The 26,455-nt window shown below is 41.5% G+C and overlaps 1 protein-coding gene and 1 long non-coding RNA gene across 2 annotated transcripts in view; one reads left to right on the top strand and one right to left on the bottom strand.

Annotated features, from left to right (window-relative positions):
* The window catches only part of MYCL (MYCL proto-oncogene, bHLH transcription factor), a 103,520-nt gene that overhangs the window by 4,349 nt on the left and 72,716 nt on the right, over window positions 1-26,455 (top strand). The window lies entirely within an intron of this gene.
* LOC147577941 (uncharacterized) lies at window positions 831-12,703 on the bottom strand. The gene is made up of 3 exons (XR_015254628.1): window positions 11,890-12,703; window positions 3,739-3,961; window positions 831-849 (listed from the first exon to the last, which is right to left on the bottom strand). It is a non-coding gene; the product is annotated as an uncharacterized LOC147577941 (long non-coding RNA).

The following is a 26,455-nucleotide window of genomic DNA, read 5'->3' as shown; positions in this document are numbered from 1 at the left end:
TTGGGATTCTGTCTACCTCTCTCTCTCTCTCTGCCGCTCCCCTGCTCTCTGTCTCCCTCTTTTTCTCTCTCTCTCAAAAAATAAACTTAAAACAACATACCCATCTTGAATGGTTGATATGAAGACGAGGAGGGAATTTGTAAAACACTTGGTTCCCAGTGAATACTAGTGAGAAGTAACAATTATTATTCAGTACAGAGAGTCTATTATCTGTGTTTGTGGTGAAGGCCACCAGAAAGCAAAATAAGGTGTCAAGTGTCAACGTCCTGGATGGTGTCACCAGACCACTGCTGCTACTGCCACATCACTGGCAAGTCTCCCCACAGGGTCTGCTTCTTTACATCGCTACCTTTTGATTCAAAGTCTGGGCTTGTACCCTTGGCTGCAAGTAAGACTAGATAAATCGGTTAGGAATACGAATGCTTTTGGCTGCAGAACACTTGACTGTGGTGACTTTTTTTTTTTTTAAGTATATTTTTCTCGAGAAAAATGGAGGTAGGCAGCTTTATTGGTTCAGGAAAATCATCTGATATCTCTGTGATTCAATTAGACTTACCTTTATTTTTTTAAGTGTCTTTATTTATCTTGAAAGAGAGAGCACAAGCGAGGGAGGGGGAGAGAGAGAATCCCAAGCAGACTGTGTGCTGTCAGTGCAGAGCCCAACGCGGGGCTCGAACTCCCTAACCATGAGATCATGACCTGAGCCGAAATGAAGAGTCGGATGCTTAACCAACGAGCCACCCAGGTGCCCCTCAGTTAGACTTACCTTTGGAGTTGCAAATTGGCTGTTGTAGCCCAAGCCATTATGTCACATTTAAGGAAAGAGGAAACAGGAAGGAGGTAGAGCATCTGAAATTGAAAAGCTAGTTTTCCAAGGAGCTCCATGAAGCATACCCTGCTTTCTGTCTCATAGCTAGAACCAACAGTCAACAAATATTTCAGCTTCCTGGTTCCTCAAAGGAATACTTCCAAGGTTGCACATTTCACAGTGTTTCTGAGGGCCCCCAGAAGGACCAAACCTCAGTTGCCTACAGCAGTAACCCACTCATTAATGAACCCTTTACTGGCTTTTCTCCCTACCCCAACGCACTTGTCTCAGGACAAGAGAAAGGGACTGGCTGGGTCTGCAACCCTAGCAAAGTGATAGAGAGCATTGTCGGCTTTGATGCTGTAAGGTGCACTCTCTCTTTGTTTGGGGTCTTACCCAGATATATGAAGGGGTTGCAGATGCTGAGTGTCCAATAGGAATGATAGGTGCGCACTATAATAAATTCCCAGAATGGTCCAACATCAACACATACCCTTTTAAACTTCAAAAAATGAAACAAAATGCTTCACTAAAATACCCCCCCCCCCCCCCGCCTTTTATAACCTGAATTGTCATCACTGCACTCTCCCCCCTACCCAGAAAAAGGAACTGGCAAAACCCTCGTCAGTTACTTCCTCCAGCTCCAGGTCTAGGACCTCCAACTAATGTTGATTTTCTGCCAGTTCCATAATGATGCTTCCTTAATGTTCCTGAGCCTATGGACTGAACTTTATTTATTTATTTTTATTAAAAAAATTTTTTTTGACGTTTATTTTTGAGACAGAGAGAGACAGAGCATGAATGGGGGAGGGTCACAGAGAGAGGGAGACACAGAATCTGAAACAGGCTCCAGGCTCTGAGCTGTCGGCACAGAGCCCGACGCGGGGCTCGAACCCACGGACCGTGAGATCATGACCTGAGCCGAAGTCGGACGCTTAACCAACCAAGCCACCCAGGCGCCCCTGGACTGAACTTTAAAGTCAACCACCACAACATACCACATCCTATATATGTTGGGGTGGGGTGAGGGGGAGAAGAAAATTAGATACAATATGTAACTATTGAACTGACATGGCAAGAGGCCTTTCTATAGCTATCACAAGGTCTTAGTTGATAGTTTTGACTTCATGAGTTCACGTATCTATTACCCATTCCATTGTCTCTGTCTTCAACCAGCACTTAATCAGGGTCACAGTGATGTGAAAAGAAAGAGGACATGAAGGAAACATGCTGCTATCTTAAAGGACCTGGTCAAGAAGTGGCATGTATTACTTCCACTATACTGCATGACTGGAATGTGGTTACATAGCTTGTAATTGGAGCTATGAGTTTTCTGTAGGTGACCCAAACCTAGTTCTTGCCTGTTCTGCCTGTAAAATATTCCCATAATTTTCTGCACTAGACATGGCAAGAGTAGGAGGTCCCCTAAGTATCCTCTGGATTATATTCATAACCCTCCCTTCCTATTGCATAGTGACAGTTCTCCTTTGCCGTGATAATAGGCACGTTCACCCCAGCCAACCATCATAATCCAAGATATGCAGGTAAAGTTTAACCACAGGCTGTCCAGAAGTAAAAGCCCTAATATGTAGCATTTGCCAATTTCTGTGGTGTAAATACTCCCACCATGACTGATTTTGAACAATATGTCAATGAATGTAGAGTTGAGAAAAAGGCACTGTGGTATGTGGAATAATGGCTCTCCAAAGATGACCATATCCTAATCTGTGGAACCTGTTAATATACTATCTTACATGGCAACAGGATGTGATGAATTTAAGGATACTTAATGGGGAGATTATCCAGGTAGGCCCAATACAATTACATGCATCCTTATAAGGAAATGAAAAAGCAGGAAGTCAGCATCAGAAAAAGAGATGAGTTGTGGCCCCTGGGTGGCTCAGTGGATTAAGTGTCCGACTTCAGCTCAGGTCACGATCTCATGGTGGGGTTCGTGAGTTTGGGCTCTCTGTTGTCAGTGCAGAACCCGCTTCGTATCCTCTGTCTCCCTCTCTCTACCCCTCTCTGCTCACGCATATGTATGCTCTCTCTCTCTCTCTCTCAAAAATAAACATTAAAAAAAGAAAGAAAGAAAAAGAGTTGTGATAATGAAAGCAGAAGTCTTGGGGCGCCTGGGTGGCGCAGTCGGTTAAGCCTCCGACTTCAGCCAGGTCATGATCTCGCGGTCCGTGAGTTCGAGCCCCGCGTCGGGCTCTGGGCTGATGGCTCAGAGCCTGGAGCCTCCCTCTCTCTCTGCCCCTCCCCCGTTTATGCTCTGTCTCTCTCTGTCCCAAAAATAAATAAACGTTGAAAAAAAAAAAAATGAAAGCAGAAGTCTTAGTGATACGATCAAGGAATATGGGCAGCCTCAAGAAGCTAGAAAAGGTATGTAACCAATTTTTTCTCAGAGTCTCGAGAAGGAACACACCTGTACTAACACCTTGATTTTTTTTTTTTTTTCTTAGCCCAATAGGACCCATTTCAGATTTCTGATCTTCGGAACTATAATAAATCTGTGCTGTTCCATTTATTTGTGGCCGCTACATTTGTGGTCATTTGTTACAGCAACAGTAGGAAACTAACATGTGCACTCAGTCAGTTCCTATAAACCTGTATGAGCGGGCTAGCACACCACTGGATTAACTTTTTTTTTTTTTTTTTTAATCTGTTACCTAGTGGCAAGAGAAGCCCAGATTGGCAAATGGCAGCCTTAGTTTACAGTCCAGTGGAGCTGTTTTCATGTCCTCTGGTGGAAGCGTTCCTCCCTTGGGTAATAAAATTTGAGAAGAGCCATGCTCAGAATCACAGAGACATGAAGATCAACATTTAGTAGTCCATTCGATAGAACAGAATTGCCATTCCACATTTACCCTTTCTTCCTGGTTCTAAGTGAAATGCTACTGCAGTTTGCTTATTGGTTCAGAACTCACCGTGCATCTTACAGGATAGAACTTCAGTCTCGCAAGATGTTGTCTCTTACTTACGGCTGTGCATTGGGCACCTTTGGTGCCTGTTGGTACACCTTTCTACTCCAGCCTTTGCTGTGGGTACCATATTCATGAAGGTGTGACCTGACAGTCCAAGGCTTCAACTGCTTTCTTCAAGTATCTCGCGTTCTGCCCCAGGGCTTTCATGGAATTCACCTGATGGGATCTGGGGGAATATGCACAGTTATTTTGATACACGTGTCGACCTGAAAGTGACAACTTGAGAATGCAGAGGAGTTAATGAGCAATTGGGAAACCCTTCACCAATAAAGGACAGGAGCTTGTAAATAAATACTCCCTCTTCCTTCCCTAGTTGGACAATTATGAGGCACATTCTGCTTCAGAATGTCTCCAGGGGAATCAAAACCCACACACCCAAAGCAGTGACCTTCTGGATCAATCATCCTTGGATTGGCTTTCCTGGTTTGCCTGTATTTTACTCTTCCTAGTCTCTGACCCCATGTTCCTTGAGATTACTCCTGAAAATAAACTACCTGTTTGTAAGCACTTGTCTCAGACTCTGCTTTTGGGGGAAACTAAGTCTAAAAGATTTGGTAGTAGGAGTGACCCTAGAAAGCAGATTCTCAGTATGGGATTCTGGAACTGGCTCAGACCTCAATGAGCACCCCGTTCCCTGTGGTATGTGCAGTAGTGATAATCCTTGACAATGCAGTAGCCTCATAGTTACTAAAATTCTTACCAGTGTCATACTATAATAAGGTGTATAAGAAAGGTGAAGCATTGACTTTATTTTTTTAACGTTTATTTTATTTTTGAGAGAGAGACAGAGAGACAGAGTGCACACTGGGGAGGGTAAGAGAGAGAAGGAAACACAGAATCCAAAGCAGGCTTCAGGCTCTGAGCTGTCAGCACAGAGCCCAACACGGGGCTCAAACTCACGAACCATGAGATCATGACCTGAGCCGAAGTCAGAGCCTTAACCAACTGAGCCACCCAGGTGCTCCAAGCATTGACTTTAGAGGTAAAAGTAACATTTGAATGGCCTCGGGCAATGATATTATAAGGATTATGTTGTCGTCTAGCTTTTGTTAATGGTTTTTGAAGTCTGGGGGAAAAAAGATAACATCAGGTTAGCTGTCAATGTAAATACGTATATTTATTTGAGTTAAATGTATATACTTACATATATGTTTATATCATATATATATCAACCCTGGCTTGAGTGTTACACTGAACTGAACTTAGTCACTTTTTCTCCATCAGTCATTTCTTTCTGTCCCTTTCCCTAACTTCTCTGCTGCATGTGACAGTTCCTTAAAGTTCAGCCTTAGATTCTTTATTCTTTGCTCTTTCCACTGATGAATTAGCCTCATCTCATGTCTTCAGTTATTATCTTCGTTTCAGTGTCTCTCTGGTGTGTCTGCCATCCTTTTATTTAGCTTTAGGTTCTTGAACATCTTGCTTCAAATGTTGCTAAATGACATTGGACGGTGTGTCAATAAACTGCCACAAGATGGCAGCCTTGCTAATTTTGGCTGCGCTGAATACAGTTTATCCAACTCCTTCAAGTTGGAGGGAGTAGGAATGCCTTCTAAAGACTTTAATCTTATTTATTTAACTTTTGCCGAAAATCTGCTCAATAGCCAGTCTTTTAATCTATTGTTACTGGGTTTTTAAAAAAATTCTCAAAAGTTAAGTATAATCTGCCGATGAGAAAACGGAGTTGAAAATGGTTACTTGCCCAAAGTCGAGACCTAGATTTGAAACCAGTTTTCTGACTCCACACGTAATTCTTTTTCCATTACGTAAGTGAATCTCAAGCTGCAACAGTATTATTTAAGGCTTTTTGTTTTTGTTTTTAATTACAAGTAACTGAAAACCAACGGGAGCCAGCTTAACAACACAATAAAGCATTTGGGAGTGCCTTGTAGAAGGCGAAAAGGAAATGATGCCCTGGCTTTAAAAGATACAATAGAGCCAGGAATTGGAAAGCCTTCAAGACTTAGAAGGAGAAGGACAGAAAAATGGGGGATGGGAAGAGAAAGGGAAAGCTGGGGTAGCCTAAGAGATTAAGCTCTGCCCCATTACCCATTCAACTAGAATGGTCCCATTTTAATGCATTTTACATATTGGGGCTCCCATGTCAGGTTCTATTTGAAAAATAAGGATTAGATACATTAGAAAATACTTTTAAATCACTGGTGTAATAATATGAAGCCATTCCTATATTGTTGGACATTTAGGACTGTTGGTTTTTTCCTAATTTTTCACTCTAATAGGTAAAGTTGTGATGCCTGTTCTTTCATATTGTACTAGACAGTGCATGAAGTCATCTAGTACTTCATTTCTCCTGGCCCTTACAACTTCCCTTAAGGGAGGAAAGGAGTGACAATGTGGCCTTAGGCAATTCTAGCCTGTGCCCAAAGGCTGGTGCTACTTGGGCCTTCCCTGATTGTCAGCCGGTCCAACAATACTTAGTGTGCATCTAACTACATGTCAGGCACTCCTGGGCACTGTGGACACAATGGTGAATAAAATAGGCACAGTCTGTCTTCATGGAGCTAACAGTCTAGTAGGGAAGAGAGATGAAACAGACAGTCCACAATAAGTACAAGAATCAGAAGCAAAGTGCTGCCTAAGGGAAGTTCAGATAGTTAGGGAAATACACAACACAGTGAGTTGACCTAATCTGGGGTGATTAGGGCAGGCTGTCCTGAGGAAATGTTATTTAATATGAGACTCGAAGGATGAGTAAGAGTTAGCCAAACAAAGAGAATGGAGAAGACTTGTTTGAGCAGACAAAACGTGAAAGGCCAAGGGTAAGAGAAGCCTGGCAGGCTCAAGGGATTGAGAAAAGATCAGTGTGACTGGCTACAGAAAATAAAGGGAAGTGATATGAGATTGAGGTGAAAGAGATAGCAGAGTCCAGATCATGCAAGATCTTATGAGCTATTGTAAGGGTTTCATAATATACTCCCAAGAGCATAGGAGATCATTCAAAGCCTTTAAACTAAGTAAGTGCACGGTCCTATTTGTGTTTGAACAAGAACATGCTAGCCATAGCATGGAGAGCCAAAGTGGATGCTAGGAGGCTAGTGGGATAGGGGTGGGGGACTGATGGCAGAAGTCCTGGCAAGAGGATAATGATGGCTTAGACTATAGTGGCAGCAGTAGATGAAAAGAAATGGACAGATTTGAAAGTAAGTGATCTAAGAGGTGGAAATTACAGAAGCTACTGATTGATTGTCTATGGGAATGTGTGTAAGAGAAAATGAGTAGCCAAGTAGACTATCAGTTTTCTAGCTTGAGCAGTTGAATGGATGGTCTTTCCTAGTAGAGACTGGGAACAGTAGAGTAACAGTAAATTTGGTGGAGAAAGGTGATGAGTTCTTTTTTGGATTGCTTAGTTTGAGGTATCTTAGATTTCCTGAATATGCAAGTAGACATACAGAACTAGAGCTTAGAACAAGTCTGGCCAGAAGGTGTGGATTTAGGAGTCCTGAGATCAAAGGACAAGAAAAGGGTAAGCCAGAACTCCTGAAGAGCTACATTAATAGTAAGTTAGAAGAGAAGCCAGAAAAGGAGATTCAAAAGGAGCAACCTTGGGGCACTTGGCTGGCTCAGTTGGAGGAGTGTGAAATTCTTGATCTCAGGGTCATGAGTTCAAGCCCCATGTCGGGTATAGAGATGACTTAATAAATAAACAAACAAACAAACTTAAAAAACAACAACAACAAAAGGAGAAACCAGTGAGGTAGCAAAAAATGAGGAAAATACATGGTTCAAGAAAGCCAAGGTAAGATAATGTTTCAAAAAGGCAATGGATACCTGTACCTGATCAAATAAAAAGAAGATGGAAAAACATCCACTGGATTGAGAAATATGGTGGCCATGAGTGATATTGTCAACAGCGATTTTGTGGAGTGGTAGTAGGCAGAGACTAGACAGGACTAAGATGAGAAGTGGAAGGTTAGAAAATGTAGACAGCAGTGTAGGTCACTCTTGAAAATTCTGCTCTGAAAGGAGACAGACAACAAGAGTTGGAGGGAGACATTCATTCACTTAGTTCTTCCAGCTAAAGATTGTGGAGCATATTCAACTCTTCTTTTTCTCTTATGTCCTACTTCCAAAATATCAACAAAGCCTATTGGCTCTAATTTTAAAATATATTCTGAATCTCACCACTTAGCACTTTCTTCACTGCTACGTATTCCAAACCACCATTAGCTCTTGCCTGAGCTATCTTAAGAGCCTCTTAATTTATCTCCTAATCGGTCTCTCCCTCACATCTCTTCCCTACATGGAAGATCTGGGAACTACAGAGGCAAGTTCTCTTTCCCCTACAAACATCGTAATACAATGGTTAGAAAGGCATAGGATAAACTCTATACTCATTCCCCTTCAAAAAGGGAGAGTGGAAGGTACGCAGCAGGACCAATATGAAATCCAACAAGCATATGTTGATTAGAGCTTAGTCCAATTGCCTGAGACTCATTCTTCACTGTGTTCACTGTGGTTTTTGGCTCCAGTATCTGGGCTCTTGGTTCCACCCTCTGAATCATCCTCCCTTTCTTGCAAGAAAACTGAGCTAGCAACAGCCCTTCCAGCCCTCTGCCATGAGTTCCAAAGCCAATGCCACATATTTTAGGCTTTTGTTATGGCAGCACCCATACCAAACTGTTTCATTATCTGTTGCTACATAGTGAGTCACCCCAAAACTTAGAAGCTATATAAACTTGAGTCCTTTCACAAGCAGATGCCAAGGATGGAGTCAGAAGTTCAAGGGGGCAATGCGTGTGAAAGATAAAGTTGAGAGGGAACAGAAGTAAACAGGGACAATCTTAAGACCATGATGTGGGACTGACACCTGTAATAGGAAGATTGGGTGGAAAATGCTTCAAGAGTGCAGTGCAGCTCTGAGGAAGCCTTGGCCAGGCTAATTTCCCGTTAGAACCCCACATGAGGGAGAAATAGCCCAGCTCCAGTGTGCCCACTGGGCTTAGTCATCAGCTGAGACTAATCCAGGGAAAGTGTGCCTTGGCATGAATGCTGTGGCAAATTCGAACAGTACAGTTGGAAGATGTCAGCTCCCTACAATCTTAACAGCAGTTTTTTGCTGACGGTAAATCTAAGAGGTCATGCACACAGTCCCCTCCTTGTTGACGTAGTCCAGCCCTTGCACTGCTCAGGATCCGGTCTTCCACACATCCTTGGAAAGCAGCTCCACCTCTATGGTTCTCCCAGGGCTTTCTTATTGAGCGAAAACTTAGAAGAGGGAGGTTGATGGGATGAACTATAGCCCCCATTGCTGCAGATGGTTGTCTTTTTTAAAAATTAGCTTATAGGCTCTTACTGTATATTACAGGTATAATCTCTTTTCAGTTCCACGCACTGCAAACATTTTTCCAATTCATCCTTTGCCTTTGCCGTCTTTTCCCTTATTAAAAAAGTGGATTTTTGCGAGGTCAAATAAACCTAACTTTTTCTTGATCTTCTGAGCTTTTCTCTTGTTTGCAAGGTCTTTCTAAATCTTAAAGTATATATTTAGATGCCAAAATATTATTTTAAAATTTTAATTTTTCTAAGTTTATTTATTTTTGAAGGGGGGGTGGGGGGGGGCAGAGAGAGATCCTAAGCAGAATCCATGCCTCCAGCACAGAGCCCCACTTGGACCTGGATCTTAAGAACCATGAGATCATTACCTGAGCCAAAATCAAGAGTTGGACACCTAACCTACTGAGCCACCTAGGGGTCCCTAAAATTAAAAAAAATTTTTTTAACCTTTATACTTAAAAAAAAATGTTTATTTATTTATTTTGAGAGAGAGAGAGAGAGCAAGCGGGGGGGAGCAGAGAGAGAGGGAGAGAGGGAATCCCAAGCAGTCTCCTCCACTGTCAGCACAGAGCCCAAAGCCTGGCTTGAATTCACGAACTGTGAGATCATGACATCATGAGCCAAAATCAAGAGTCAGATGCTCAACCGACTGAGCTACCCGAGTGCCCCAACCTTTACGTTTTAATGCATCCAGAATGTATTTCTGAATGTAGTGAATTTGGGAGTCCAATCTTATTTTCTTTCTGGTGGATGGCTAATTGTGCCAGGGCCATTTATCAAATAAACATATCTTCCTCACTGAATTAAAACACAATTTTTGTCCTTCCTAAAATCTTCATGTACCCTGGGATCTATGTCCCAACTCAGTCTATTTTTATGCTAACATTTACTTTTTCATAATCGGTATTTTATTATTTTTTGGATGACCAGACACTGTGAACAATTTGTACATAACTCTAAGTATTGAAAATCTCCAAAACTTACATGGCTGTAATAATTTTCTGAAGAACTTGGCAATGATTTTCTAGCTTAAAAATTTGTAATCAATTTGTTCATGTAAAGAGGATATTAAATACCAGTATCTTAAAATACTGATGAACTATTAGGTGTAAAACTCCACAGATTTATAGCTTTATTTTAAGCATACTGCCTACACCATAAAAATTTCAAATACTTCATAGCCTGTTAACAAAGAATTACAAAACCAGACTATGCCAGGCAAAAGATGTCACAGATGGCATGCAGTTATGACAGAGAGATCCAAGACTAAGCAACTTTTTTTAAAAGGCTTGATTTAATAGATTTTATTTAGAAAACTTTACCCAATATTAGAGAGTATATATTTTCATCAAGCATTTCCATGGAGCTTTTGTAAATACTGTCCATATTCTAGACCAGGCTCTACCTTTGTTGAAACAAGTCTCAAATACCAAAGAATCAGTATCTTACTTACCCCATTGTGTGTCTTCCTCATAATTGGATGACAATAATAGTGACACCTTAAAATATTCTGTATGTTTGGAAATATTAAAACATGCTGCTAAACTGATCAAAGAAAACAGCATATAGAAAATCAGAAAACAGGGTGCCAGGGTGGCTCAGTCAGTTAAGCGTCTGGCTCTTGATTTCAGCTCAGGTCATGATTTCATGGTTCGTGGGACTGAGCCCCACATCCTGCTTTGCACTGACAGCAAGGAGCCTGCTTAGGATTCTTTCCTTTCCTCTCTCTCTGCCCCTTCTCCACTCAACGTGTGCACTCTCTCTCTCTCAAAATAAAGAAATAAACATTTAAAAAAAATCAGAAAACACTTAGAACTGAATGACTTAAAAAAAATACAATGTATTGAAATTTGTGGGATGTGCTTAACGCATAGCCTTGAGTGCTTATATTAGAAGATAAGCCACTACTGGGGTGCCTGAGTGGCTCAGTCAGTTCAGCGTTCGGCTTAAGCTCAGGTCATGATCTCATGGTTAGTGAGTTCGAGCCCCACATTGGCTCTGTGCTGATAGCTCAGAGCCTGGAGCCTGCTTCTGTTTCTGTGTCTCCCTCACTCTCTGCCCCTCCCCCGCTCACGCTCTGTCTCCCTCTCCCTTTCTCAAAAATGAATAAACATTTAAAAAATTAAAAAAATAATAAAATAAAAGAAGAAGAAAGCCAATACTTAAAGAGCTGAGTGATGGGGTACTTGGCTGATAGTCCATATAGCATGTGACTCTTGATCTCAGGGTGATGAGTTCGAGCCCCATGTTGGGTGTAGAGATTGCTTAAAAATCCAATCTTTTAGGGGCACCTTGGTTGAGCATCTCAGCTCAGGTCTTGATCTTAGGGTCATGAGTTCAAGCCCTGTGTTGGGCTCTGTGCTGGGTATGAAGCCTACTTAAAAATCATGAATTAAATAAGTAAATAAACTAAATAACTAATATTTTAAAATCTTTTAAAACAATTTTTTAAGTAAAACACTAAATGTTAAATTCAAGAAGTTAAAGAATAATAGAACTGATCCAAACAAATAGAAGTAATGACATATAAAAATAAGAGGAGAAACTAAATAAGCAGAAAGCAAATACAAGTGAGTAACAAAAGATTGACATAGCCAAAAGTTGATTCTTTGAGAAAAATCATAAAGTAAAACTCTGGTGAAATGATTAAGAAAAGGAATGAAAAAGTTTGAAGTAAAAAAGAAGACGCGCTATAGATACAACAGAGACTGATGGTGTAACATATTGAAAGGCAGTTGACCACAGCCCACCCTCTAGCCAACATAACTGACATCCACTGAATGTACAAAATACACTCACCCTCCTGCCCGGATGCCCAAGGTCTCATCACATTATGGTGTCAGCTCAAAGCACAGGACCTCATCATCTAAATGAGGTCTAGTTGTAGATGAGACTCTTCAGATGTGGCTACTTGGATGTGGTTCCTCTTGATCTGTGAAATGAAAAATCAAGTTGTCTGCAACACAAACAGCATACATTGGTGTTATGGGGTTAGGATCATTGCAATAAACATTCCCGTTAAGAAGAGGTGGGGGAGGGGGGTGGATAGGAGATACATAACAGTCAGTGTTTTGTAGCAATCCTGAAACCCCAGCCGTGAACATGTTTCTATTTCTTTGATTGTGACCCAGGCCTGCTCCCCGGGAATGATTCTCTGTGGCTGCGAGCTCTGCTTTGTGGGCTCGTGATTCTTCACTTTGAGTCATCCTTCCTTTCGTAGGAAGTGGCTCACATTCCACTGGGTGATGCATGGAATCGTTGAATCATTATATTGTACCCCTGAAATTAATATAACACTATATGTTAACTATACTGGAATTAAAATTTTTTTAAAGGAGGTGGCTCATATTTGCTGCCATGTGGCTTTCATGGCATGATTCTTGCCCGTAGAAAGTTGGGAGTTTCCAAGGCTCTTTTCATTTTGAACTGTCTTTTTCGCTGGAAGCTGGTGGTGCTTCTACAATGCAGTTCTTTTAAATTGTTGTTTTCTGTGAATTTTATTTGGGTTCTCAAAAGTCACACTTAAGGTTTCTTCAAGGGGCACCTGGGTGGCTCAGTCAGTTAAGCATCTTTTTTTAATGCTTATTTATTTTTGAGAGAGACAGAGACAGAATGTGAGTGGGTTAGGGGCAGAGAGAGACAGAGGCACAGAACCTGAAGCAGGCTCCAGGCTCCGAGCTGTCAGCACAGAGCCTGACGCGGGGCTTGAACCCAGGAGCTGTGAGATCATGACCTGAGCCGAAGTCGGATGCTCAACCGACTGAGCCACCCAGGCACCCCTCAGTCGGTTAAGCATCTGATTCTTGGTTTTGGCTCAGGTCATGATCTCATGGTTTGTGAGTTCAAGCCCCAGGTCAGGCTCTGTGCTGACAGCATGGAGCCTGCTTGACATTCTCTCTCTCCCTTTCTCTCTGCCCCTCCCCAACTCAACTCTCTCTGTCTCTCTCTCAAAAACAAATAACTTAAAAAAAAAAAAAAAAGATTTCTTCAAGAAAGAAAGGCCCCTCTCTGCTTGGTCTGACATTCAGTATACTATAGGAAACACTCTTAAGATTCTTGAAAATTCTCTTGTCTAGGAAAAAAAAAGTAAGAGACATTTTAGCATTCTTAGAAGTCACTTCATTTACTTGAGAGGATCTATGGAACATGCATTTAAAGCTTTCTTGGGGCACCTGGGTGGCTCAATTGGTTAAGCATAGGACTTCGGCTCAGGTCATGATCTCACTGCTCGTGGGTCCGACCCCTGCTTCGGGCTCTATGCTGCGAGCTCAGAGCCTGGAGCCTGCTTGGGATTCTGTGTCTCCCTCTCTCTGCCCCTCTCCCACTTGTGTTCTGTCTCTCTCTTTCAAAAAATGAATAAACATTAAAGAAAAAGTATTTTTCCTTTGAGAAACTTTTTTTATTATTATTATTTTTTAATGTTTTAGTTTTGAGAGCACATGAATGGGAGAGGGGCAGAGAGAGAGGGAGACAGAGGATCCTAAGCAGGCTCTGTGCTGACAGCAGAGAGGGCTCGAACTCACCAACCGTGAGGTAATGACCTGAGTTGAAATCAAGAGTCAGATGCTCTGGGTGCCTGGGTGACTCAGGTTGAGTGTCCAGCTTCGCCTCAAGTCATGATCTCGCAGTTCACGAGTTCGAGCCCCACATTGGGCTCTGTGCTAACAGTTCAGAGCCTGGAGCCTGCTTTGGATTCTGTGTTCCCCTCTCTCTGCCCCCTCCCCCAGTTGTGCTCTGTCTCTCTCTCTCTTTCTCAAAAATAAATAAACATTTAAAAAAAAAGAGAGAGAGAGAGCTTAACTGAGTCACCCTGGGGCCCCCCTTTGAGAACTTTTGATGGCTAGAAAGAGTGTCCTGAGCCCTTCATATACCCTCTAAATTCTTCTAAGCTGAACAGTTTCCTTCTTAGCTTATCTCTGTCTTCCTGTGCCTTATCATAGACAGCTAAAAGGAACCAGTTGGCTCTTTGAACATTCTGCCTAGAGATCTCCTTAGCCAAATTCACCCACTCATTAAGTATACTTTCTAGTTTGTATTTTACCACAGGTGACATTCTTCTGAATATTTTGCTACTGCATAACAGGAGTTGTCTTTCTCCAGACTCCAGTAACAATTTCCTTTCTTCGGATCTGCACAGTTTCCTTGAGGCCCTTCCAGCTTCCAACCACTACTGGTCCCAAGCCATTGCCATGTGGTTTAGGTTTTTGTCACAGCAGCATAACACTTCTGGTATCAATTTCTGCTGTAGTGATCTATTAATTCATAAACAAAACAAAACACCAAAACTTAGTAAATTAAAAAAAATTTTTGGACATTTATTTATTTTTGACAGACAGAGAGACAGAGCATGAGCAGGGGAGGGGCAAGAGAGAGGGAGACACAGACCCCAAAGCAGGTTCCAGGCTCTAAGCTGTCAGCAGAGAGCCCGATGCGGGGCTCGAACCCATGAACCGTGAGATCATGACCTGAGCTGAAGTTGGACACTCACCGACTGAGCCACCCAGGCGCCCCACTTAGTAAATTTAAAACAGTAATTTGGGGCACCTGGGGGGCTTAGTCGTTAAGCATCCCAACTCTTAATTTCGGCTCAGGTCATGATCTCACAGTTCATGTGCTCGAGCTGACAACACAGATCCTGCTTAGGAGTCTCTCTCTCTCTCTAAGTAAAAATAAATAAACGTAAAAAAACCCGATAATTTATTATCTCTTATGCTTTGGTGGGTTGACCGGGCTCAGTTGGGCAGTCCTCACTTGGGGTGTTTCATATGATTACTATCAGATGGTAGCTGGGACTGGAGCCATTGGAAGGCTTCATTGGGCTGGATATCCAGGCTGACTCATTCACATAGCTGGACGGAGCTTAGTTGGGGATGTCAATCAGAGTACTTACAGGTAGCCTGTATACACAGGGCTTGGGATTCTCACACTATGATGTCTGGGTTCTGAGAGGGAGTATCTTAAGAAAAAACATTCTAATATACCAGATGAAAGGTACAGTGTTTCTTATGATCTAAGGAAGTCCCAGAACAATACTTCCTGGGCATTCTACTGATTAAGCAAGTCAGCATTCTGTTGATTAAGTGAGTCATTAAATCCAGTCCAGGCTTAAAGGGAGGGATAACATCAGAGAAAGAATTAATCATGTTCATCCCTGGAGACTATCTACAAAATCAACTTAGAGATTATTTGTGCGTTAAAAAAAAAGTTACTAAATTTACAATTAAAATTGTACTAAATGTATTTATTTTGGTAGGTTGGACATTTTAAGTCTTCCCTTCCAAGAATAAGAGATGCTTTTCTATTTGTCTAGATTTTGTTTTATAACTCAGTTATATTTAATTGGTGAGAGGACCGTCCCTTTTGGAACAAGTACTGTGTATAGTTGGAACATTTACTAGAATTCCTATATGAGGCTGTACTGAATGGGTTTATGATTATTAATTATGTCCAAAACTTTTTAGAAATGATAGTATAAACCTATCAGAATCATTGCAAGAACAAATGCTTACATGAATGTAAATTATGGATGATGACTAAAGCAGTGGTTTCACGTCAGAAAAATCCAGTAATCACTGAAAATGATTTTCTGGATTTTCACTCATTCATAAGCTGATTGCACAAGGAACAGGCTCTTCTCCCTTACTGGGACTGCTTCCCTTCTTCCAACCCATAAAATTAAACTAAAGGCAGATTATTGATCTTAGGCAGGTACTCTGACAGTCTCTACCATGATCAATATAGCTACTATTTAATGAATACCTACTCTGTGCTAGGTAATGGCTAGGTACTTTGAAGCTATTATCTTATTTAAAATTAAGTTAGATTGGGGCACCTGGGTAGCTCAGTCAGTTAAGCATCCGAATTCAGCTCAGGCCATGACCTGGTGACTCATGAGTTCCAGCCCTGCATCGGGCTCTCTGCTGACAGCTGAGAGCTTGCTTTGGATTCTGTGTCTCCCTCTCTCTCTCTCTCTGCCCCTCTCCCACTCACGCTCTCTCTATGTCTCTCAAAAAATTGAGTAAACGTTAAAAAAATTTTTTTAAAGATTAAGTTAGACCAATAGGCCAATAGAACAAAACAGAGATCTCAGAGATAAACCCATGTGTAAATATGGGAATTTAATATATGATGAAAGTGTGGCACAAATCAGTGAGATGACTCTATCAGGGGCCAACCAAGAGACAGAAATCACGTAATAATTTGAACAGGAAACATTTAGTATAAAGAACTATTAACTATAACGGGGCGAAGGTAACAGGAGATTGAATAATAAGAAATAAAGAGAGCTCTAAAGGAGACAACAATCTCAGGTGCAAGGAGCAGCTATTATCTCTAGGGCAAGAGAGGATGCCTAAAGAAGAGTCTTCCTTACCCTCCAGCCTAAGACCCAGACTGGGTTAAGGAGGGAGTGGCCTCTTCACTGGCTGGTGGAGAAGTTGGTAAGGTGCCACACCAGTGAAATTTGCTGCGAATCTACCCAAGAGGTTGCCGGGGGAAGCTGTTAGATACTAGACCCTGCACACTGTAGGAACCACATCGTGCAAGCCCAGCACCACAGAAACTGCATACTGCAAACCTCCTGTCAAGAGGATGAACCAGGAAGAGGAAAAACTCCTTGTCCTCCAATGCCCCTCCAGTACCCTCTACTGACAAAGCTTAGCATTATGCCATATGGCAATAGAGGAATATTTAAAGGCATCATCTTAATTTTAGCTGAGCAAGCAATGGAGGATATGTTTGGGACTGTGAGGCAATACATCAAAACTGGCTCAAAGACTAATTGGATTGTTTAGTAGATAGTGTTTGATAAATTGTCTCCTTATACAGAGAAAGTAATACTATGTCCCTATCTAATACCACATGTAAAGGCGAGCTCCCAATGGGTTAAAGACCTAAACGTAAAAGGTAAAATTATGAATTTAATAGGAAAAAAAGTCGAATGATATTTTTGTAACCGAGGGGCAGGGAGAAAAATTTTTTAACTCCAAAAAATGTAACTTTCATGGATTTGATTATATTAAAACCAAGACCTTTGGTTCAGCAGAGGACTGTGTAGGCAAAGTTAAAAGACACGACAGAATAAGAAAAGATACTTTCAATGTCTAATGCCAATAAGAGATTATTATTTGGAGCAGAGTTTGGCAGAGCCTTTCCATAAACAACAAAACATTAACTATCTTAGGCTGGTTTTGTGATCCAGTTGTTCTCTGACACAACTATTCAACTCTGCTGTTGTCGCTGGAAAGCGGCCACAGGCAGAAAGTGAATGGGTGTGACCATGTTCTAATAAAATTTTATTTACCAAAACTGGAAGTGGGCCACATTGGGTCTGTGAGCCATAGTTTGCTGATCCCTGATCTAGAAAAGACAAGGAACTCCTGCACATCAACAGGAAAAATACAGCAACTCCAATTTTAAAAATAGAAGGGTGGGGGGCGCCTGGGTGGCTCAGTTGTTTAAGCGTCCAACTTCAGCGGGGTTGATCTTGCGGTTCCTGAGTTTGAGCCCCGCATCGGGCTCTGTACTGACAGCTCAGAGCCTGGAGCCTGTTTCGGGTTCTGTGTCTCCCTCTCTCTCTCTCTCTCTCTGCCCGCCCCCCCCCCCGTGTCTTTCTATTTCTCTGAAAAAATAAACATTAAAAATAATTTAAAAATAGAAAGGGTTATGAGTAGGCAATACACAAAAGAGGAAACTGAGAAGGGTAATAAGCATATGAAGGGACATTTCAACTGAATTATAATCAGAGAAATATAAATTAACAATGAGATATTTCTTGGGGCGCATGGGTGGCTCAGTGGGTTAAGTGTCCGACTCTTGATTTCAGCTCAGATCATGATCTCCAGGTTCGTGAGAATGAGCCCCGAGTCAGGCTCTGTTCTAACAGGGCAGAGCCTGCTTGGGATTCTGTCTCTCACTCTGTCTCTGCCCCTCTTCCATCCACGCTTGCTCTCTCTGTCTCAAAATAAATTAAAAAAAAAAAAAACAAACGAGATATTGCTTTAAAGATTTTGAGATAGCAAAAATTAGGGAGATAATGGTGGGCTTTGTTGAGCAATAGGAACTCTTCATGGTGGGAATAAAGACAGGTGCAACGTTTTTAGAGTGTAGTATGGTGACACATAGTTCAATAGTGTATGTGTATACCTAATAACCCAGCAAATCTGCTCCTAAGTCTATATCTCAGTGAAATTCCCACACAAATCCATAAGGGATCATGAACCACAGTGTTCATTGCAGCATTATTTGTGGTGCAGAGAAGTGGAGACAATCTGAATTTCTGTCATCTGGAGAGTAAATACATAAAATGCAGTGAATGTGCACCAAAAAGTACCATATAGCAGTAGGGAGCAATGGATTAGATAGATGTACAGGGCTGGTTTTAGTAAGTCAGAATAAGTTATAAACACAGACCACGTATGCAAATGTAAAATATACGGGCAGAAAAAAATACCTATTTTGCAAGAACACAAGGATGTGTATTAAATACATTACAGCGGTTGTCTGGAGTAGGAAAGGAAATGGGTTATGGAATGAAAGGGAATATAAATATATATGAGGAACACTGCATGGACCAATGATGATAATGTGCCATAAAATGAGGAAAATGATTAACTGCAGCTGAAGTTAAAATAAAAATAACAGGGGTGCCTGGGTGGCTCTGTCAGTGGAGTGCCTGACTCCTGATTTTGGCTCAGGTCATGATCCCAGGGTTGTGGGAACCAGCCCCAGATTCATTCTCTCTCTCTCTCTCTGTCTGTCTCTCTCCCTTTGCCCCTTCCCTCACTCGCGTGCACTGTCCCTCTCTAAAATAAAATAAAATAAATTTAAAAGAATGGAAATGTGTTGTAAAAATAAATAAAAATAAAAACAGGTAAAAAGCCAGAGGGTATCAGTTTTTCTTTTGAAGGAGTAAAGGAGGCAACTCCATAGGAAGATGAGCCTCATAAGAGCTGTGAGCTCCACATTCAATTCTTTTTGCTTGGGATTACCCGTCCACACAGACTAGCATGTCAAAGAGTGTTTGGGGCAGCCTCTGAGTCAACAGGAAAAGCATCTGAACAAGAGTGAGCAGTGTCTGCTCGAGATTACCCAGGTTTGAATCTGTGTATTCGAAATTCTGAATGTCTGGATGACAATGAAATAAGTGTAGGTTATATCTGAATCTTGCCTACCCATGCATAGTATCCAATATGCATAGTATAATTCCATTTTCATTAAAAAGTTCCACTATAGGGGTGCCTGGTTGGCTCAGTCAGTAGAGCATGCAACTCCTGATCTCGGGGTCGTAAGGTTTAGCCCCACATTGGGTGTAGAGGTTACTTAAAAAAATAAAATACTTTTTAAAAGTACCATTGGGGTGCCTAGGTGGCTCCATTGGTTAAACGTCCAACTCTTCATTTTGGCTCAGGTCATGATCTCACAGTTAGTGAGTTCGAGCCCCAAGTCAGTATCTGTACTGACAGCACAGAGCCTGCTTGGGATTCTCTCTCTCTCCCTCTCTCTCTCTGCCCCTCCCCGACTCATGCTCATGTGCACATGATCTCTCTCTCTTCTCAAAATAAATAAAAGAACTAAAAAAAATTTTTTTTAAGTTTTTAATGTTTATTTATATTTGAGAGAGAGAGCCAGAGCGTGAGCAGCGGGGCGGCAGTGGGGGTGCGCAGAGAGAGAGATGGAGACAGAATATGAAGCAGGCTCCAGGCTCTGAGCTGTCAGCACAGAGCCCAATGAGGGGCTTGAACCCACGAGCCGTGAGTTCATGACCTGAGCCGATGTCTGACACTTAACTGACTGAGCCACCCAGGCACCCCCCGAAAAAAAATTTTTAAGTACCATTATATACATTAATACATATACATACCATTATACATATATGCATACAAAAATACTATACATTAATACTAATACATACCATTAATACATATATGCATACAAAAAAAGTTGGAGTACTTTGCTCTAAGCCATTGACAGAGGTGCCCATGGTGTGGGTGTGTCAGAAATCGGTCAACAATTCAACAAATCTCTTTATTGTTCCTTGTGGGCACTCATTAGCTTACATTCTCAGCCACCCTTGCAGATAGGAATTGGCTTGTGCCTGGGATCTGGCCAATAGAATTGACAATTCTCCATACTCTTTCTGTGACTGCTTTGGAAGGTCTGTGTTCAATATGGAGACACTAGATGAAAGGAGCCTGGGCACCTGAATCATTGTTTAGAAGAGAACAGTTAAGTGATCAATGATGAAATCCTATTTTGGATTTCAGAAGGAAAAAATAAACTTTTATTGTGCATCCGAGATGTCAGGATTTGTTAAACTGCTAGCATACATTTACTCATACAGTAGGATTTTGGAGACTCACTTTCTACAATATACACTTAGTTATTGTTTGCATTTTGTAGAACTTTCTCTCTTTTTAAAAGTTTTCTTTCTTCTTTTTAGCCAGCGAAAATGGGTTTATTTATTACAAACATTTTCTTTTTTAATGTTTATTTATTTTTGAGAGAGAGAGATAGAGGGGGGTGGGCAGAGAGAGAGGGAGACAGAGGATCCTAAGGGGGCTCTGCCCTGACAGCAGAGAGCCCAATGTGGGACTGGAACTCACAAACCATGAGGATCATGACCTGAGCCGAAGTCGGATGCTTAACTGACTGAGTCACCTAGGCGCCCCAACAAAAATGGGTTTATTTGGGAATAGCAGAAAATTGCAATCCGGGATAACCAAGCTATGGCAAAAATCATAGGCAATTTCTTTCTTGCATTTGTAATTAGCCTATTATACAATATAGGTTTTAAAAAATTAAATCATAGGTAACTTCTCATACTGCATTTATAATTAGCCTTCTGTGCAATACAGATTTTTAAAATTAATGTTTCATAATTTATAATCAACTTTTTCTCCTTCTTTGAGTAATTCCTTCTTACTTAACGTTTTCGTAGAAAATGCAAAGTTGGATGGTGTTACCAAATGGCTGATTGTCCAAGATGTAGAAGTATAGGAGTCAGCTTTTTTGGTTTTCTTCATTGAGATGCAATTCACATACTGTAACATTCATCCTTCTAAGCATACAAAATTCAGTAGTTTTTCACATATTTATCAGGCCTTGCAACCATCACCACTAATTCCAGAACATTGCCATCACCTCAAAAGAAGCCTCATACCCTTTAGCAGTCATTCCCCATGTCCTCCACCCAGCATCTGACAACCACTGATGGACTTTTTGTCTCTATGAATTTTCCCATTCTGTGCATTTCATAGAAATGGAATCTACAGTCGGTGGCCTTTTGTGTCTGGCTTCTTTCACTAAGTACAATGTTTTCAAGGTTTACCCGTGTTGCACCATATATGACTACTTCATTCATTTTGTGCGTGAATACTGTTTCATTTATGGATAGACCACATTTCGTTTATCTATGCCTCAGCTGATGGACATTTGAGTAATTTCCACTTTCTGACTATCAGGAATAGTGCTGCTATGAGCATTTGTGTACAAACTATTTTCCATAGTAGCTGTATCATTTTGTATTCCCACCAACAGTGTATCAGGGTTCCTATTTCTCAACATTCTAACCCTTGTTATCATCTGTCTTTTTGATTATGGCAGTCCTAGTGGGCATGAAGTGGTATTTCATTGGGATTTCAGTCTGCATTTCCTGGCTGATTGATATTATTTCTATTTTAATGTTTGTGTGTGTGTGTTGATGGTGGTGATGTGATAATCACTTTCCTATAGCGATAAGGTATTTATGGGTTACATATTGAAGAAAACATAAAACAAAGAAAGAGTTGGTTGGTTTGGTGTGGAAAGGAAGGAAGGAAGGAAGGAAGGAAGGAAGGAAGGAAGGAAAGAAGGAAGGAGAAAAGAGAGGAAAGAGGAAGCAAGCAAGCAAGAGTTGGTTCTATTCTCTCACATGTTTTTCATTCATCTGTTCTCCCCTACAACAAAAAGACACACAATCAATTCATTTTACCCTTTTCATGTAGCAAGGTTGCTAGGTTGGGCCCAGTTTTTGACTCAGTGCTTCTCATGGGTGAGATTCATTAATACTCTTCTCTCCACCTCCACGTATCTATTTAAAGCTTAGTCGACTCAGGCTGCCTTAACAAAATACCATAGACTGAGTGGCTTGAAAAACAGAAATTAATTTTCTCACAGTTCTGGAGGCTGAAAAGTCTAAGTTGAAGGTGCCAACTGATTCAGTTCTGCTGAGATTCTCTTCCTGGCTTGCAGACAGCCACCTTCTTGCTATGTCCTCACATGGCCTTTCCTCAGTGGATGCTCTTGGAGAGAGGAAGAGAGAGACAGAAAGACAATGTAAGTTCTCTGCTATCTCTTCTTATAAGAACACTAATCCTAACATCAGAAAAACCCATGCTCCTGACCTTATTTAACCTTAATTACTAAAGGCTCTATCTCCAAATACAGCCACATTGGGGGGGGGGGGGGGTGTTAGGGCTTCAACATATGAATTTGGGGGGTGGGAGTACACAAACATTCAATGTATCCACTGATTTCTTAGGAACTCCTTGAGAAACAGAGTGTTGATTTCTATCCACTATTTTATTCAGACACATACAAACCCATCTGATGGATTTGCAGACAAGCTCAACTGTGCACTTGAGGAAAAATTCGAGAAGGGGGCTGCATGAGGCTGGCACAAAGAGCCAGTCCAGCAACAGGGACCATGAGAGGGGAGTACCAGGTCACTACACTGTACAACACCAAGGGTACCATTCGTTGCTTAATCTATGTGAATGGCACTTCGTGGTGTTATTTGGAGTGCAAAACCTATAAGCTGGTTCTGAATACAATGTATTCTAGTAACTAGTAACTAGTAACTAGTAACTAGTAGTACCCTTCCTGACACCATTCCCATCCAGACATCATGGAGGTATCACTGGAGAGAAGATTGCTCTATGCATGTGTTGAAAAAGCTGGATCACTAAATATCATCTCATTTGGGGGTTCTCTTTCCTATCTATGGTACTCTTCTGAGTTTACTGTCCTTTTGCTACAGGCCCCTCCTACTTGAGCTTAATGCTAAGAGACAACTACTAATTAAAGTCCTTTGTCTACAAGCAACAGAGACCAACTCTGGCTAACTTAAAGGGAAACATAAAGGAATTTATTGAAAGAAAATGTGAAAATTCACGAAATCAAAAGACAATCTGAGCAACCAAGGATCAAGATATTCAGAAATCAGGGCAGTGCTGGATATGTACGTAATAGAAAGCCTATTCAGGATGCCGCCCCAGAATCAATCAGCTCCAGGAGTTTTCTGTCCTCCTGTCTCCCACTAAAATATTTTTCCAGTGTCCTATTGGGATTTGATGCCATCGTCTGACGAGGGAAGGGCAGAGACCCATGACTGACAGCCCACCAAGCCAGCGAGTAGTGGGGGAGGAGACACTCTCCAAAAGAAGGAGCTAGAATGCTGATAGAGAAAAACAACAGATGTCCTTGCATTCCAACCACGGGTTGCCAAGCAACGTCCTCCCACTTTTTTTCATACCATACACAATTTTTTAAATGCCTCTGCCTAACATAATATAATTATCTCACATGCAAGCAAAAAAATACATTCAACTCCTTCCAAAAGGATACAACTCATGTCCAGTTATGGCATCCATTCCTTCCCAGGTTTCATCAAGGTCCCCCTCCATACTTTGCGACTTGTGGACAAAACGACAAATTTAACCTTTGCCAACCAACACAGTACACAATTCTAGAGGAAGGCAATAGGGAGGAGAAGGATAACTACTTTTAAATATATCTGACTTTCGGGGCACCTGGGTGGCTCAGTCGGTGAAACATCTGACTTCAGCTTAGGCCGTGATCTCACGGTTCGTGAATTCAGGCCCCGCGTCGGGCTCTGGGCTGACAGCTCAGAGCCTGGAGCCTGCTTCGGATTCTGTGTCTCCCTCTCTCTCTGAGCCCTCCTCTGCCCCTCTCCTACTCGTGCTTTTTGTCTCTGTCTCTCTTAAAAATGAATAAACATATCTATATCTATCTGACTTTCTGTATGTAAGTCAGAGAAGGAAAACCCAGTCTTCCTCCTGTGTTTCCCCTTTACTCTCGCATGACTACTGCACTCACAGCGCTTCTGACACCAGATGTGGGGGTTTCTCTGTGACGCTAGCTATACGTCCTACAATTTAACTCAATTCTGATGCTATCTATCTGGAAATAGTGTCAGATCCCACAAGTTAAGGACCCTGTCCTACAAGACTGCCCCCACCCGTACCTCAGATGCCAACTGCAAACCCAAATTGTTGCCTGCGTTTCTGACCAACTGGCTGTAAATCAGAGGTTCCCATGACACCCTCCTCAAGTTCTTAATGTGTTAGAGCAACTCACAGCACTCAAGAAAACCATTTACTTACTGCTTAATAGTTTATTATAAAAGATATGGTAAAGGACACAGATGAACATCCAGATGGAAGAGATATGTGGGACAAGGTGTGTGGGAAGGAGTACAGAGCTTCCATGCCTTCTCTGGGCACACCATTCTCCCTGCACCTCTACCTGTTCACCAACCGGGAAGCTCTCCTAACCTTACACTATTGGGATTTTTGCGGAGGCTTCCTCACATGGGCATGGCCAATTACTAACTCCATTCCTAGCCCCTCTCTCCTCTTGGTGAAAATTCCAAGCATCTAATCATCGCTTGGTTTTTCCAATGACCAGCTGCCAACCAGGAGACCACTAGAGTCACCTCATCAGAACAAAAGCCACTGCTACTGCCCAGGGAATTCCAGGGATTTGGGGACTTTGTGCCAGGGCTTGGGTTAAAGACAAAATACTAGAACAAAAGATGTTCCTAGTGTTCTTATTACTGAAGAAATTAGGAGGGTTTTAGGAGCTGTGTGCTGGGAACCAGGGGTGTGTGTATGTTGTGTGTGTGTGTGTGTGTGTGTGTGTGTGTGTGTGTGTGTGTGTATACACATTTATATATATATATACACATTTATATATATGTACTTTTTTTTAATTATCTCACAAAGTTATACCTCAATAAAAGAGAAAAATATACATGACACAGCAAGGAAGGAAATACAAGTAGAGGCAACAGTCCTCACTTATGGAACTGATTATAGCACTTATGGCTCCTCCCCTACCTGTCCACATTCTCTTGTCATTGGCCAGCACCTCAGTTGGTCTAGTGCTTTGCCAAGTGGGTTGTAATAGCCAGCTTTCAAGGTAGCACCCAATAATTCTCAACTCCTGGTGATCATGCCCTTGTATAGTCCCCTGCCACGCTGAATAGATCCTAGAATAGTTTAGATTCCTGAGATTAATTCTTCTCCTGGGTAGCTACATCAACCACTCTCATGCTTACTACTCTGGTTTTCAGCTCTCTCTCCACTTTGGACCCTGGAGATTTCTCTTTCATCTTACCAATTCAGTGATGCGTTTCTTTTTTTTTCTTTTTAATTAAAAAAATTTTTTTAACGTTTTTATTCATTTTTAAGAGACAGAGAGAGACAGAGCACAAGCACTGGAAGGGCAGAGACAGGGGAAGACACAGAATCCGAAGCAGTCTCTAGGTTCTGAGCCATCAGCACAGAGCCCAATGCGGGACTCAAACCCACGAACCGCGAGATCATGACCTGAACTGAAGTTGAATGCTTAACCGACTGAGCCAGCCAAGCTCCCCAGTTATGTGTTTCTTTAAATGTTAGTCAGCATTTCTAAGTGCTTATTATATGAACGTGTTCAGTTTTTCTAATGTTTCAGATAGCTGAGGTTGGAAGTCCCTGCGTGTTTACTTTTCTATCCCCCACCCCCCCCACTGGACTGCAAACTCCATTGGGACGGGGAGGATGTTTTGTTCATAATTACGTTCCCACAATCTAGCACTGTGCCTAGTATATAATAGACATTCATTACATGTTTGTTAAATGAATGAATGCAAGCAGGGAAGGAACAGATGCCATAACTGGACATGGGCTGTCTCCCTTTGGAAGGAGTTGAGTGTGCTTTTTGTTTGCATGTGAGATTATTTAATTAATTAACTAATCAATTAATTACTGAGAAGTCACATAGAAGACTTTCCTCCTTTAACAAGATTCTCTTTCAGAATTGTCTGTTGCTGATAATTAGACCTTGGGACTTGCCTTTCAGATTATCAGTGTTTGGCCTGCAAACACGGTGGTCATTTGAGTTTTACTTCTTATATTTATTTTTTTTTTAAACCTTGAAATTCTCTAGTGGAACTGGAATTTGGTTATGCTGAGCCAGTCATAACACTGACAGCATGGACTTCTCCATGTCAGGCTAAAAGAGACAACATTAATTTACATAAATACAAATCTTGCATTGGTATTTATAGAGTTGTTCTTTAATGGATGGATATTTCAGGATT

The sequence above is a fragment of the Puma concolor genome, chromosome C1 (assembly GCF_028749965.1).
Source record: "Puma concolor isolate L17-30 chromosome C1, mPumCon1.1.hap2, whole genome shotgun sequence".
In the NCBI taxonomy this organism is placed as follows: domain Eukaryota; kingdom Metazoa; phylum Chordata; class Mammalia; order Carnivora; family Felidae; genus Puma; species Puma concolor.
Note: the sequence above shows the minus strand (reverse complement) of the source record. Positions and strands in the feature narration are given on the sequence as shown.